General features: G+C 47.5%; 1 long non-coding RNA gene across 1 annotated transcript in view; it reads right to left on the reverse strand.

Annotated features, from left to right (window-relative positions):
- Positions 1–1,065: 1,065 nt before the first annotated feature.
- The window catches only part of LOC141111418 (uncharacterized), a 40,024-nt gene continuing 27,772 nt past the window's right edge, over positions 1,066–13,317 (reverse strand). Inside the window, exon 3 of the long non-coding RNA XR_012236424.1 lies at positions 1,066–1,354. This is a non-coding gene — a long non-coding RNA (uncharacterized lncRNA). The remainder of the gene's footprint in view (positions 1,355–13,317) is intronic.

Consider the following 13,317-nt stretch of genomic DNA (forward strand, 5'->3'; position numbering starts at 1 on the left):
GGGTTAAAATAGCCCATGCCATCAGCATGCTAGAGATTCAGAATAAACTTAAGAGCAATATTTTACATTAAAAGCATCATTACAAACTTCAAATCTATTTTTCAGTACAGAAAAAGAAAGAGAAAGGGGCACACCGACTACACAATGTGCAATTCGTCTCGGTTCAAATAAAATTCCGACAAACTTTTGGTTATTTGGAGAGTCGGATGTATCTGAATGAAATGGTAACGAATTTTGTTGAAATCCGTTAAAATTAGGTGTTTGTTTTCTAATCAATTACAACTTTTCAGAACAATTAGAACTCAGATAGGTCGAAAAACGATCGACTGATTTGAATTCTATGTGAAGAAATAGCCGAGTCATGAGTCATCTGTCAGCGGGCTTCCCCACTGACAGATGAATATAAAGATAAAGAATGCCCGGCAATAGAAATTTTTTTTTTTTTTTTTAAACAAAGGCATGGGGTCCACCACAAAATCCATACCAGACCCTTATATGAGCATGCAGGTCAGGAAAAGGGGGTTGGGGCGGAAAGATGCACAAGCGCCCCCCCTCCTGAACCATACCAGGCCACATGCCCTCAACATGGGGGGGAGGGTGGGGTGCTTTGGGGCGCCCCCCCCCCACCTCAAAAGCACCTTGTCCCTGGGTTGTGGTTGTCGGGGGTCTGTGGGTGGGGGGCTTATCGGAATCTGGAAGCAGCCCGATCTCGACACGCCCCCCCCCCCCCCAATGTGAATGGGTATCGGGCATCGTACCCGTACCCATTCATTCACCAAAAAAAGTGTCAAGGAAAGAAAGACAGGAAACTGTTTGACAATTCCTTTATTAAAAGAGAGAGAGAAAAAAAAAAAAAGTGTCTCTCGATGTATCCATCGTCCATCACGACACCCGCCAAACAGAAAAATAGAAAAAAAAAAAAAGAAAAAAAAAAGAAAGCACTTTGCCTCTTAAAGTGGTGTTCCAGCCGAAATTACACTTTTTAAATAAAAATACCCCTATAATACATAAGCTTAATGTATTCTAGTAAGGTTAGTCTGTAAACTAATGTCTGTTTTGTTAGTTTATAGCAGTAGTTGTTATTTTATAAACTTACAGCAGGCCGTGGCCATCTTAAGTGTGGGCATCTGAAGCCAGACTGTATTTCTTCCTGGATCTCATCCTTGCAGATCTCGCACATGCTCAGTGCAGCACAAGCAGTGTAATAGGTTTCAGGTCATGTTTCCATAGCAACGGCAGTGTCAGAGGAAGTTGCCGCCCCTTCCCAGAAGGCATTGCAAGCAGGAAATGATGCGATGGTCCATGGCCAGGGAGGAGGAAGTGAAAAATGAAAACAGCAGATATTCAGTAGGTGCTGAGAAAAAAAAAAATATCCAATTCGTTTACAGTGCACAGTTTAGTAAGGGATGCTGAAAAAGAGACTGAAAAAAAAAAAAAAAAAAAAGACTGAAAATTCTTTGTTTCTGTTAAAATGTATTGGCGAGTATTGGCAGCATTGCAGAGTATGGGCAGAGTACTGCAGAGTATTGGCACTGAGCAGCGCTGTGGACACTACATATCCAGCCCACAGCGCTGCTAAAAAAGATCTCTCCCCTTGCACTGTACAGATCGGTACAGAGAGGGGAGGGAGGAACCAGCATCATGACTTGACGCCGGTTTGTTTACAAGTGATTGCTCCGTCATTTAACGGAGCGATCACGTGGTAAACGGCTGCTACCAGCTGATCCGTGATGCGCCGGGTCTTCCGGACCCGGCGGTCACGATTATTTCGGGAAGCGGGCCCGAGAGCAGCATTCTGGGAGGACATCCTCCCAGAATAAGCTGACCGCGCTGTAGCCGTCTTACGGCTGTGGCCCGGTCGGCAAGTGGTTAAAGTGATACTAAAGTCTCGTTGTGTATGAGCTGTTTTTTTTACAGCTTTTTACACACTGATCACCAGCATAGTAACACACAGCGTAAAACACAATGTCCCCAAAACACATATGTCCCGAAAAGAGTATGGGCAGAGTACTGCAGAGTATTGGCACTGAGCAGCGCTGAGGACACTACATATACAGCCCACAGCGCTGCTACAAAGATCTCCCCCCCTCGCACTGTACAGATCGGTACAGAGAGGGGAGGGAGGAACCAGCGTCATGACTTGATGCCGGTTTGTTTACAAGTGATTGCTCCGTCATTTGATGGAGCAATCACATGGTAAACGGCTGCTACCAGCAGCAATTTACCGTGATCCGTGATGCGCTGGGTCTTCCGGACCTGGTGCTCACAGATATTTCCGAGAGCGCGCCCCACGGGGTGCGCGAGAGTAACTCTGGGGGGATGTCCATGGACGCCCTCCCAGAATAAGCCGACCGCGTTGTAGCCGGCAATGGCCCGGTTGGCAAGTGGTTAATAAAAGACAGTATTCAAAACAGCCCAACTTGGCTTTTGGAATGATTTAAGTGCAAAGGAAGGATTTGGGGTCTTCCAGACACCAGATCCCTCCATAAAGAGTACTGGTCACTGCCTATTACTGTCACAAGGGATGTTTACATTCCTGCTGACAGCAATAAAAGTGATCAGAATTTTATTTTTTTATTTTTTTGAAAAAGGGGAGGAGAGTCTAAAAACAAAAAAATAAGATAACAATATTTAAAGCGCCCCATCCCTCCATGCTCGCACGCAGAAGCGAATGCAGTGAGCGAAGAGGGGGCAGAGCAGACAGCGGTAACTGACCGTTACAAGCTCTCTGCTCACGAAGCTCAGAGAACCATACGATCAGCAGTGTTTGATCGCTTGGTTCTCAGTCTTCAAGCCGGCAGGGGACTGATGCTGCATCCACCTAGATAAGTAGGATAATAATAATAAAAAAAAAAAAAAGAAGAATAAAATAAAACCTATACTTCTGTTTTAAACTAGAATTCTGAAATTCACTCCCCCTTTTTTACAGTATATTGCCTTAAAGTGGTTGTAAACCCTTACAGATCACTATTAACTACAGGTAAGCCTAGATTAAGGCTTACCTGTAGGTGCAAGAAATATCTCCTAAACCTACACGGTTTAGGAGATATTTCCAAAAGACAGGCACCGATGTCTATGGCGCATGCGCCGTAGACAACGGCGTGCAGGCGCACTGAGCGTGCCGTTTCTAACGGAAAGAAGATGGATGCTTCGTGGAAGAAGGGACAGCGGTGACATCGCAGGCTCCTGTGTCAGGTAAGTGACACATAATGGGCTACTATGCGATGCATAGTAGCCCATTATGCTTTACCTTTGCAGGGAAACAAAGAGGAAGTAAACCCTATCAGGGTTTATTTCCTCTTTAAAAATGTGTCAGAATTCCTATTCTACATTGTCATTAGTTTAATATATAAATGATTGATCTAACCTTTCATCCACGTTAGCTGAGAACCAGAAGTCCTCCTGGTAAGCCACGTGTCCAGAGGCTGCGCAGAGCAAAACAAGTACACCATCACCATCCTTAACCACTTCAATACAGGGCACTTAGACACCTTCCTGCCCAGACCAATTTTCAGCTTTCAGTGCTGTCGCAGTTTGAATGACAATTGCGCGGTCATACAACACTATATCCAAACTAAAATTTTATCATTTTGTTCCCACAAATAGAGCTTTCTTTTGGTGGTATTTGATCACCTCTGCAGTTTTTATTTTTTGCTAAACAAATAAATAAAGACCGAAAATTTTGAAAAAAATAAAAGTTTTGCTTTTGTTTCTGTTAAAAAAAATTATAAATAAGTAAGTTTTCTCTTTCACTGATGGGCACTGATAAGGCGGCACTGACAGGCACTGATACGGCGGCACCGATGAGGTGGCACTGACAATGGGCACTGATATGCGGCACTGATGGGTGGCACTCATATGCAGCACTGATGGGCACTAATAGGCACTGATGGGCGACACTGATGGGCAATGAAAGGCGGCACTGCTGGGCACTGATAGGTGGCACTGATGGGCACCGATAGGCGGCACTGCTGGGCACTGATATGTGGCACTGATGGGCATCCCTGGAGGCACTGGCACTGGTAGGCATTGAAGTGGGCACTGACTGGCAGCTGCCTGGGCACAGATTGGCAGCTGCCTGGGCACAGATTGGCAGCTGCCTGGTGGTCTAGGGGGCATACCTGTTGGTCCAGTGTGGATCGCTTCCCTGGTGGTCCTGGGCGGCTTCCCTGGTGGTCCTGGGTAGGATCCGAGGGGGGGGCTGTGCTGATAAACAATCAGCACAGACCCCCCCGTCAGGAGAGCAGCCGATCGGCTCTCCTCTACTCGCGTCTGTCAGACGCAAGTGAAGAAAAGCCGATAACCGGCTCTTCCTATTGACAGCCGTAATCAGCCGTGATTGGACACGGCTGATCACGTGGTAAAGAGTCTCCGTCAGAGACTCTTTACCTAGATCGGTGCTGCGGGGTGTCAGACTGACACACCGCAACAACGATCGCCGCGATGCGCGTCCCCGGGGGCGCGCAGCGGCTCAATATCCTGCGGACGTCATATGACGTCTAGTCAGGATTTTGAAACCACTTTGCCGCCGTCATTCTGCTATATGGCGGGCGGCAAGCGGTTAAAATTGGGTCTGTGGAAAGAAGTGACATGACAATATCATTTAGAGAGGACCTCACATCCAATATATATTTTCATAATAAACACATGTATGCTCAGTAATGTATCCGAGTAACACTTCCAGATATTCCAGATCATAGCACTCCTCCGGGCATTGCATTTCAGAAGGATGGCATCTTTGCTCAGGCATAAGCCCGGGTCTTCATCTTCTTCCCAGATTGAAGTGCTGGCCCAGAGATGACACAATCATGTAAAACCTGGTGCCTGTGCAGTCCTTAGTGGCGTTAAAAAAACGTCCAACACAAATCAGCCTGTGGCTTGATTAGATACATTGGAGGTCAAATAGACCAATTCATAGCAACTACATACACCCCTTCCTACAATTTCAAACATAATGATATAATTTTTCAATCACATTCCACACCTATGCTCTGACACCAATACACTTGCCATTTCTCAATTAACCCACTCAAAAAGTATTGTTACATCCAATACCAGGGGGGGTCACCAAACTTAATAAGCAAAGGGTCAGTTCACTTCGGACTTTAGGGAGGGTGGCTGTGGCCAGAGGGATTAGAAAATGTCCCAGCAAGTGGACAATACCTCAGGCTTGGTGATCAATGGGAGGACAAATTGCCTGTGGACAGAATTGGAATTGTGGCCCATTGTTGGTGTCAGTCGGAGGAATTGTGCCTCAAGGGCGAAATAAAGGTAAGCAAAGCAACTTCCGGCTCACGGGACCCAGTTTAGAGACCACTGTCCTATACAGTCCTTAGTGTACGACTGGTCATACTCCTAATTCTGTATGTTAAATAAAAAGAAAAAAGTAATACAATAAAAAAAAATATAAAATATGTTTTGGGTAGACTGACTAGATTGGCTTATAGGAAGCTCAGGGTGGCTTTAGTTACCCTGAAGAAGTGTCACTTTGGCCCCTTTCACACTTATACGACTTCAAAGTCGCACGATTTTACCTCGATTTCGCTGCAGCGATTTTGCCACGATTTGGGAGTAGTACTACTTTGTACGACTTTGCCACATTTTTGGCATTAACAAATGAAAACATACAGTAGTTGGTATGAATCATAAGGGGGAACTCCACGCCAAGTTTTAAATAAAAAAACTGGTGTGGGTTCCCCCCCAGGGGCATACCAGGCCCTTAGGTCTGGTATGGATTGTAAGGGGAACCCCCTACGCCGAAAAATCGGCGTGGGGGTCCCCCCAAAATCCATACCAGACCCTTATCTGAGCACGCAGCCCAGCCGGTCAGGAATGGGGGTGGGGACAAGCGAGCGCCCCCCCCCCCCTCCTGGACCGTACCAGGCCGCATGCCCTCAACATGGGGGGGTGGGTGCTTTGGGGCTCCACCGCTATCTTCTGCCACTCTTTTGCCAGCGGTGGCCCGGACTTCTGGATTGTCTTCTTCCCTCTTCTCTTCCAGAGATGTTGACACGACGCTCTCTCCAGCTGCAATGGTCTCTGAGCTCTCCGCAACTGACTTATATAGACAGTGACCCCGCCCCCTTATGCCGTCACAGTCCCTAGGCATGCTGGGACTGTGACGTTTTACGGGGCGTGGTCACTGAGTGATGGCCACGCCCCCTTACGACAGCACAGTCCCAGCATGCCCCGGGACAGTGACCTCATAAGGGGGTGGGGTCACCACCTATATAAGTCCATTGCGGAGAGCTCAGAGACCATTGCAGCTGGAGAGAGCGTCGTGTCAACACTGGAAGAAAAGAAGAAGGCAGAAGGCTGGGCCACCGCTAGCAATTGAGCTGCAGAAGATAGCGGAGGAGCCGGCAGAAGATCAGGACACCAGGAGATGCCGAGAGACCCCCAAAGTCGGAAGAAGACCCTAGCGCTGCCTAATAAATTACTTTAAAAACCTGTGTAGTGTGTTTTTTATTGACACTTTTTTCCCTAGGTGAATGGGTAGGGGTACGATGTACCCCATACTCATTCACATAGGGTGGGGGCCGGGATCTGGGTTCCCCCTTATTAAAGGGGGCTCCCGGATTCCGATAAGCCCCCTGCCCATAGACCCCGACAACCAACGGCCAGGGTTGTCGGGGAGAGGCCCATGTCCTCATCAACATGGGAACAAGGTGCTTTGGGGTGGGGGGGGGGGCCCGCAGGGGGGGGAACCACAACCAAGTAGGGTGCAATCAGACCTGAGGACCCTGTACCGCTGCCTGCAGCACACTACCCCCAAAGGCGATATCCTCATGCCTTCTCACATCCACCTGATAGAATCTGGTGAATGTATGGACTGAAGACCAGGTTGTGGCCTTACAGATTTGAGCCATAGAGGCCTGGTGATGCACTGCCCAAGAAGCACCAATAGCCCTTGTGGAATGTGCCCTGATCTGAAACGAAGGAATCTTTTGTTATTGATTATTCTTTTGAATAATCAACTGACGAATCCATTTAGAAATGGTAGCTTTTGACGCTGCCTGTCCTCTATTGGGACCGTCTGGCAGCACAAACAAAACATCCGTTTTGCGAATCTGAGCAGTTGCTCCGAGATAGGCCTTGACTGCTCTTACTACATCCAACGAATGTAGAGATCTCTCTTCCGGAGAACAGGGATCTGGAAAAAAGGAAGGCAGAACAATGTCTTGGTTTAAATGAAAATCAGAAACCACCTTCGGTAAAAAACTAGGATGAGGGCGCAGTACCACTCTATCCTTGTGTATAATCAAATAAGGCTCCTTACAAGAAAGGGCTGCTAATTCTGAAACTGTTCTAGCAGAAGAGATGGCCACCAGGAAAATTAACTTCCTTGTCAACAAAACCAAAGGAGTCTGACTTATTGGTTCAAAAGGCCGTTTCTGTAACACAGCCAGGACCAAGTTCAAGTCCCAGGTGTTTAGGGGCGCTTTAACTGGAGGATTAAGACGCATCACCCCCTGCATAAAGTTTCGGACCAAAGAATGTGAAGCAAGTGGCCGTTGAAATAATACTGATAAAGCCGAGACCTGGCCCTTGATGGTACTCAAGGCCAGCTTCATCTCTAATCCTAATTGTAGAAAATCAAGAATTCTACCTATGACATATTTTCTGGGATGCCAACCCCTGGATTCACACCAGGAAACATAAGCTTTCCAGACTCTATGATAAATCATTCTGGAAGCTGGCTTCCTTGCATTGATCAAGGTAGATATGACAGGACCTGAAAGCCCATGACTCCTCAGAACGTGGGTCTCAATAGACAAACCGTCAAATTTAGTGTTTGTAAGGCAGGATGGAACACTGGACCTTCTTGCCTGATCCTGCGAAGAAGTCGCGGCAGTAACAGAATAGGCGGGAATGCATAAATCAGTGAGAACCGATGCCACGGAATCACCAACGCATCCGTCCCGCATGCAAGAGGTTCTCTTGTCCTTGCCACAAATCTGTCTATCTTTTTGTTGAATCGGGATGCAATCTACATCTGGGACCCCCCATCTTTGGCATATGTTCCAAAAGAAGTCGGGATGTAGAGACCATTCCCCAGGAAGTAACTTCTGGCGACTTAGATAGTCCGCCTGCCAGTTCTCTATCCCTGGAATGAAAACTGCCGATATGCATGGTACATGCATCTCTGCCCAGACTAAGATCTGGTTTACCTCCTTTTGAGCAGCTCGGCTCCGGGTGCCTCCCTGACGATTGACATAAGCCACTGCTGTGGCATTGTCAGACTGGATCCTGACCGGGCAACCCTGTAGCCTGATAGTCCAGGCTTTTAGGGCTAGATATATATCGCCCGGATCTCCAGAACGTTGATGGGTAAGGAACTCTCTGTCTTGGACCATACCCCCTGAACCGCAGACTGTTCCAGAACTGCTCCCCAACCTGACAGACTGGCATCTATTACCACCGTCCAGGTAATTGGCAGAAAGGATTTCCCCTTCTGCAGGTTTTCAGGAATGAGCCACCAATTGAGGCTCTGACGCACCGCATGAGACAAGTGCATCAGAAAGTCTAATGCCTGAACCTTCTGGTCCAGGTCGACAGAATACTGTGTTGCAGCATTCTTGAATGAAATTGAGCATAGGGAACTGTTTCGAATGAAGACACCATCTTCTCTAGAAGCCTCATGCAAAGGCAGACAGAGGGACCCTTCTTGGTCCTGACTGCCAGAATCAGCTCTCTTAAAGCAGCGATCTTTGCCTGAGGTAGAAATATTTTCTCCTGGCTTGTATCTATGATCAGACCTAAATACTCCAGTCTTCTTACTGGTTTTAGGAAAGATTTTTCTAAATTGAGGATCCAACCCAGGTGTTCCAGATACCTGACTGTGGTCCTCAAGTTTCCGTTCAAAGAGGCTACCAACCGGTCTATCAAGAGCAGGTCGTCTAGGTATGCTATGACAGCCATACACTGAGCCCTTAATCTGGCCAGAGGAGGAGGAGCCAAGATCTTTGTGAACACTCGAGGTGCAGTGGCTATCCCAAAGGGCAGAGCCACAAACTGGAAATGGCGCCCTCCTATCTCGAAGCGCAGAAACTTCTGATGAGCAGGAAAAATGGGCACATGCAGATATGCATCTCTGATGTCTATCGATGCCAGAAATTCTCCTCCCTGCAGGGTGGAGGCTATTGTCCGAATTGATTCCATGCGGAAGGATTGAATTCTTAAGAATCGGTTCAGATCCCTTAAATCCAGAATGGGTCTGACACCCCCATTTGGTTTTTGGACCGTAAAAAGGTTGGAATAGAAGCCCAATCCCTGGTCCTTTGCGGGAACCATCATAATGACCTCCTGCAACAAAAGTCGCTCTAACGCTAGAAGGAGCGACTGCTTCTTTTCTGGGTCTCTGGGAACACCTGATGTGAGGAACCGAGGAGAGGGAAATTCCTGGATCTCCAGCTTGTACCCAAAGGTTACCGTGGAGATTACCCATCTGTCCTGGAAATCCTCCTGCCAGAGCCCTGAGAACTGCCGCAGTCTCCCCCCCACTCGTGCGAGCGGGGGCGCCCCCTCATGCAGAGGTCTTAGTGTTTTGCCTAGTAGGCTTCTTCCCCCAGGACTAATTCTGTCCCTGGGGTTGACTCTTGTCCCTGGACCCAGACAGAGGAGGCCGTCGAGACTCCCTGGAGGCTGAAGCCCCAAGCGCTGGGGAAAGAGTCCGTTTGAAAGAGGGACGCTTACTCTTCTTCTTAACAGGTAAGAGAGTGCTTTTCCCACAAGAGATTCTCTTGATATAGTTATCCAAGTCCTCTCCAAACAACCTTTCACCACGAAATGGAAACCCCGCCAGGAGCTTCTTACATGGTGCTTCGGCTGACCAATTTTTCAACCATAGGATTCTACGTATATGCACCAACCCCAGAGAAAGACGAGAGGTTTGCACGATAGAATCTCTGATGGCGTCAACAACGTAACATAAGGCCACAGGAAGGTTAGCAAACCCCTGGGCCTGCTGTTCAGGTAATACTTTGATAACCTGCTTAACATGGTCTCCTAAGTATTGACAGACTCCAATCGCTGCTACTGCAGGTTGAGCCACTGAACCTGCCAAGGAGAAAATATCCTTCAATAGGGATTCCATCTTCTTGTCTACAGGATCCCTGAGCATCGTCTACAGGACAAGTCAGACTATTATTTACGGAGGAAATGGCGGCATCAATGGCCAGTATTCCCCACATTTTAATAAACTTTTCTTCCATCGGATAAAGTGTTGAAAACTTTCTCGGCGGAAAAAAACGTTTGTCTGGGTGATTCCACTCAGAATAAATGAGCTTTTCAAGTAAATTATGAACAGGAAAAGCCTGTGCTGCTTGAGATGGTTTCAGTGACCCCAAAGCAGAAGAGGATTCTTTAACAGTTTCAGGTACGGGCAACTTAAATGTGGAGCGGACCAATCCAGGTAGGATCTGCACTAAGACTTTCTCCTCTTGGGAAGTCGCAGAGGGTCCCTCTCCACCTGATTCCTCCAAAGAGGAATCATCCATCCCATCCTGATCCTCTGAAAGGGATTTGTCTCCTTTATCCCTGAGCTCCTCTTCCTGAGGGTCTTGGGAAACAGAGGAAGGCCTAGTGCGTTTTCTTCCACAGAGTGAAGCTGTAATCACGGCCAATAATCTTTCCTCTAAATCATTAATAGCTGAGGAAAAAACCTCCTGTGTAATGTATACAGGGGCTGAAGTGCCGGAGGCAGGTATAGCCCCTGACCCCAATGGCTCTTCCCTGGCTAGCTGTCCCTGGCCCCTCAGGGGGGGGGGGGGGGGATGCTGCTGACAGGGGGTCCTCAGAACCCGAACGAGATCCCCTAGTGTCTCTGGTTCTGGGGGTGTTTGAACCTCTTCTAGCCATAGTGCAAAGCAACAAGGTGGAGGTATCACAAAATGAACACTGACTGCTGAGCGATGTAGTCCGGCTAAAAGCCCTGCTACCCAATGCCCAGTCTGGTGTTACCTTAGTAAATGCTGCCTAGGAGAATGCTTGTGTCCCACCTTACATGCGACGTCAGCTCTGTGTCCCTCCAAAGGCTGTGTGCACCTGTACAGAGTGCTTTAATGGCCTGCAGCTGGCCTGAGTGGGAGTCTAAGCACCTGTGCTGACGTCCCGCTCCCCCCCCTCGAAATTCGAAAAAACGCGCTGGCCGACCCTCCGGAAACACTATGGAGGAAGGCTGGGGGAGGAAGGAGAGTGGCCGGTAGTGAAGGGCCTGCCTGAAAACGGCAATGGCGGCGGAGGCGGCGGTGCCCGAGCGGTATAACCCCTGTGGCCTCCCCCTAGCCTAGGGGGAACATTCAAACATGAGAAATCCCCCATTCCATCCTACCTTGAGCCGGCTGGAGACGCTGTGAAGCATGAACACTGAGACAGACATCAGCATGACAAGGTTTGTGCTCTTGGCAGCCCCCGGTGGTCACAATAGGTATAGCATGCATTTACCTTAAAGGAGAAAACCTACAAGAATTAAAAAATTCTGTGGAATCTCCTCTTACCTTATCCAGCCGCAGGGTTCAGTTTACACAGACCCAATCTTCACCTCTCACGGTGGGCTCCGTTTAGAAAACCGTCAGAGACTGGGGCCCCTTATGAATAGGGGGATCCTGCAGTTCTGGACCTGTAAAGCACCCGGCTAGAAATTAGGCTAGAAAACCATTTTCTAATATGCAGGGTCCAGCTCTCTAAAAAGAGAAGCGTTACAGGTAAAACCTAATTTCTTCGGACACGAGGCCCGGGTACCATCCAATTCGGCCACGAAAGGACACTTTGAATGGATCCGGTCTGCCTGGCTTGCCCCAGTACAGGATATCAGGATATTCCCTTTGGAGCTCAGCACAGGACATCTTTACACGTCCATCACCTAAGACACTGGCGTAAAAACTGAGGTATCCCTGCAAGGGGAGGGATTATATAGGGGGTTGAACTTTCTGATAGGGTGTGCCAGTGTCCAATCACCAGTGATACCCTATATAACCCATCAGTAATTACTGTGGCTCTGTGTCCCGTGATGTTCGAGAAAGAAAAAAAAAAAAAGTTTTCCTTTCCCGATCAGCCCGATTATTCAGGCACGATTTGCATGCTACTTGAGGGTTTAACATTGAGGTCTATGGAGTACAACTCGCATAGAAGTTGTACCAAAGTAGTGCAGGGACTACTTTAAAGTCGTGCCAAAATGAATGGTAGTCATTGAAATCATGGAGAATGACTTGCAGTACAAAATCGTGGGACAAGTCGTATAAGTGTGAAAGGGGCCTTAAGGTGTGTAAAAGCCACAGATGGTTATGGTGACACCATGAAGTTTTTATAATGCCTAAAGCTTTCAATACCCAAAATTCACATTTCTTGGATAAGAGAAGATCTTTTTCTGGGACCCAATCCTAATCACTGCAGCTGTCTTTGTATCTAGGGCCTTTATAACTATAGGAAACTCCATGAAGATGGCAGGGGGTACATTTTACACCAGAGGAACTTTGTGTATAAAGGAAACATTTACAGAAAAGCCGAGCCCTCTATATATGCTTTAGCTTTAATGAAAGGAATGAAATTACCTGGACATTCTGAAGTGTCAATTTCTCCTGTCCACTTCCACCATGAACACTAAACTGGGGGAGTTTACCAGTCACAGAAGTAAAAATGCCAATAACTGCCTTCACAGTGGTGTCAATTGTTGGGGTCAGGTGATAACAGAAATAAAAAGTTTGAATATAGCTGAAGTGCATCTCTAGGTGATTTTTTTGTTTTGAATAGATTGGGAAGGGTCCGACCCTGTCAAGTCGGTATTACTGTCTGCCTGCCCATTGGAACTGAGAAAGAAAGGGATAGGAAATCCAACAGGAGATTGTGATCTGCTCTCAATGAAGCCAGTTCACACATCTCTGGAGCATCCGCGGCATGAATTGCACAGGGGTCCTGTGCGTCTGACTCATTTTCAGGTCCGAATTCAGGCAAAATATCAGGCCTGATTCGTTCCTGAACTAGGGGTCGACCAATATAATTTTATCAGGGCAGATACTGATTTTTAGGCTGTCAGGTGCCAATATTCTGTAGATTTAAAAGTTTATTTTTACACTGTCCTTTTACATTTTTTTTCAATCACTTTTATTGCTGTCACAAGGAATGTAAACATCTTGTGAGTGTAATAGACAGTGACAGGTACTCTTATGGAGGGATCTGGGGGTCTATAAGACCCCAAACCCCTCCACTTAAAACCCCTTTCACACTGGAGCATTTTGCAGGTGCTATAGCGTAAAAAATAGCGCCTGTAAACCGCCCTAAAACAGCTGCTCCATTCACTCCAGTGTGAAAGCCCGAGGG

Source organism: Aquarana catesbeiana, linkage group LG01, assembly GCF_042186555.1.
Source record: "Aquarana catesbeiana isolate 2022-GZ linkage group LG01, ASM4218655v1, whole genome shotgun sequence".
Taxonomy (NCBI): domain Eukaryota; kingdom Metazoa; phylum Chordata; class Amphibia; order Anura; family Ranidae; genus Aquarana; species Aquarana catesbeiana.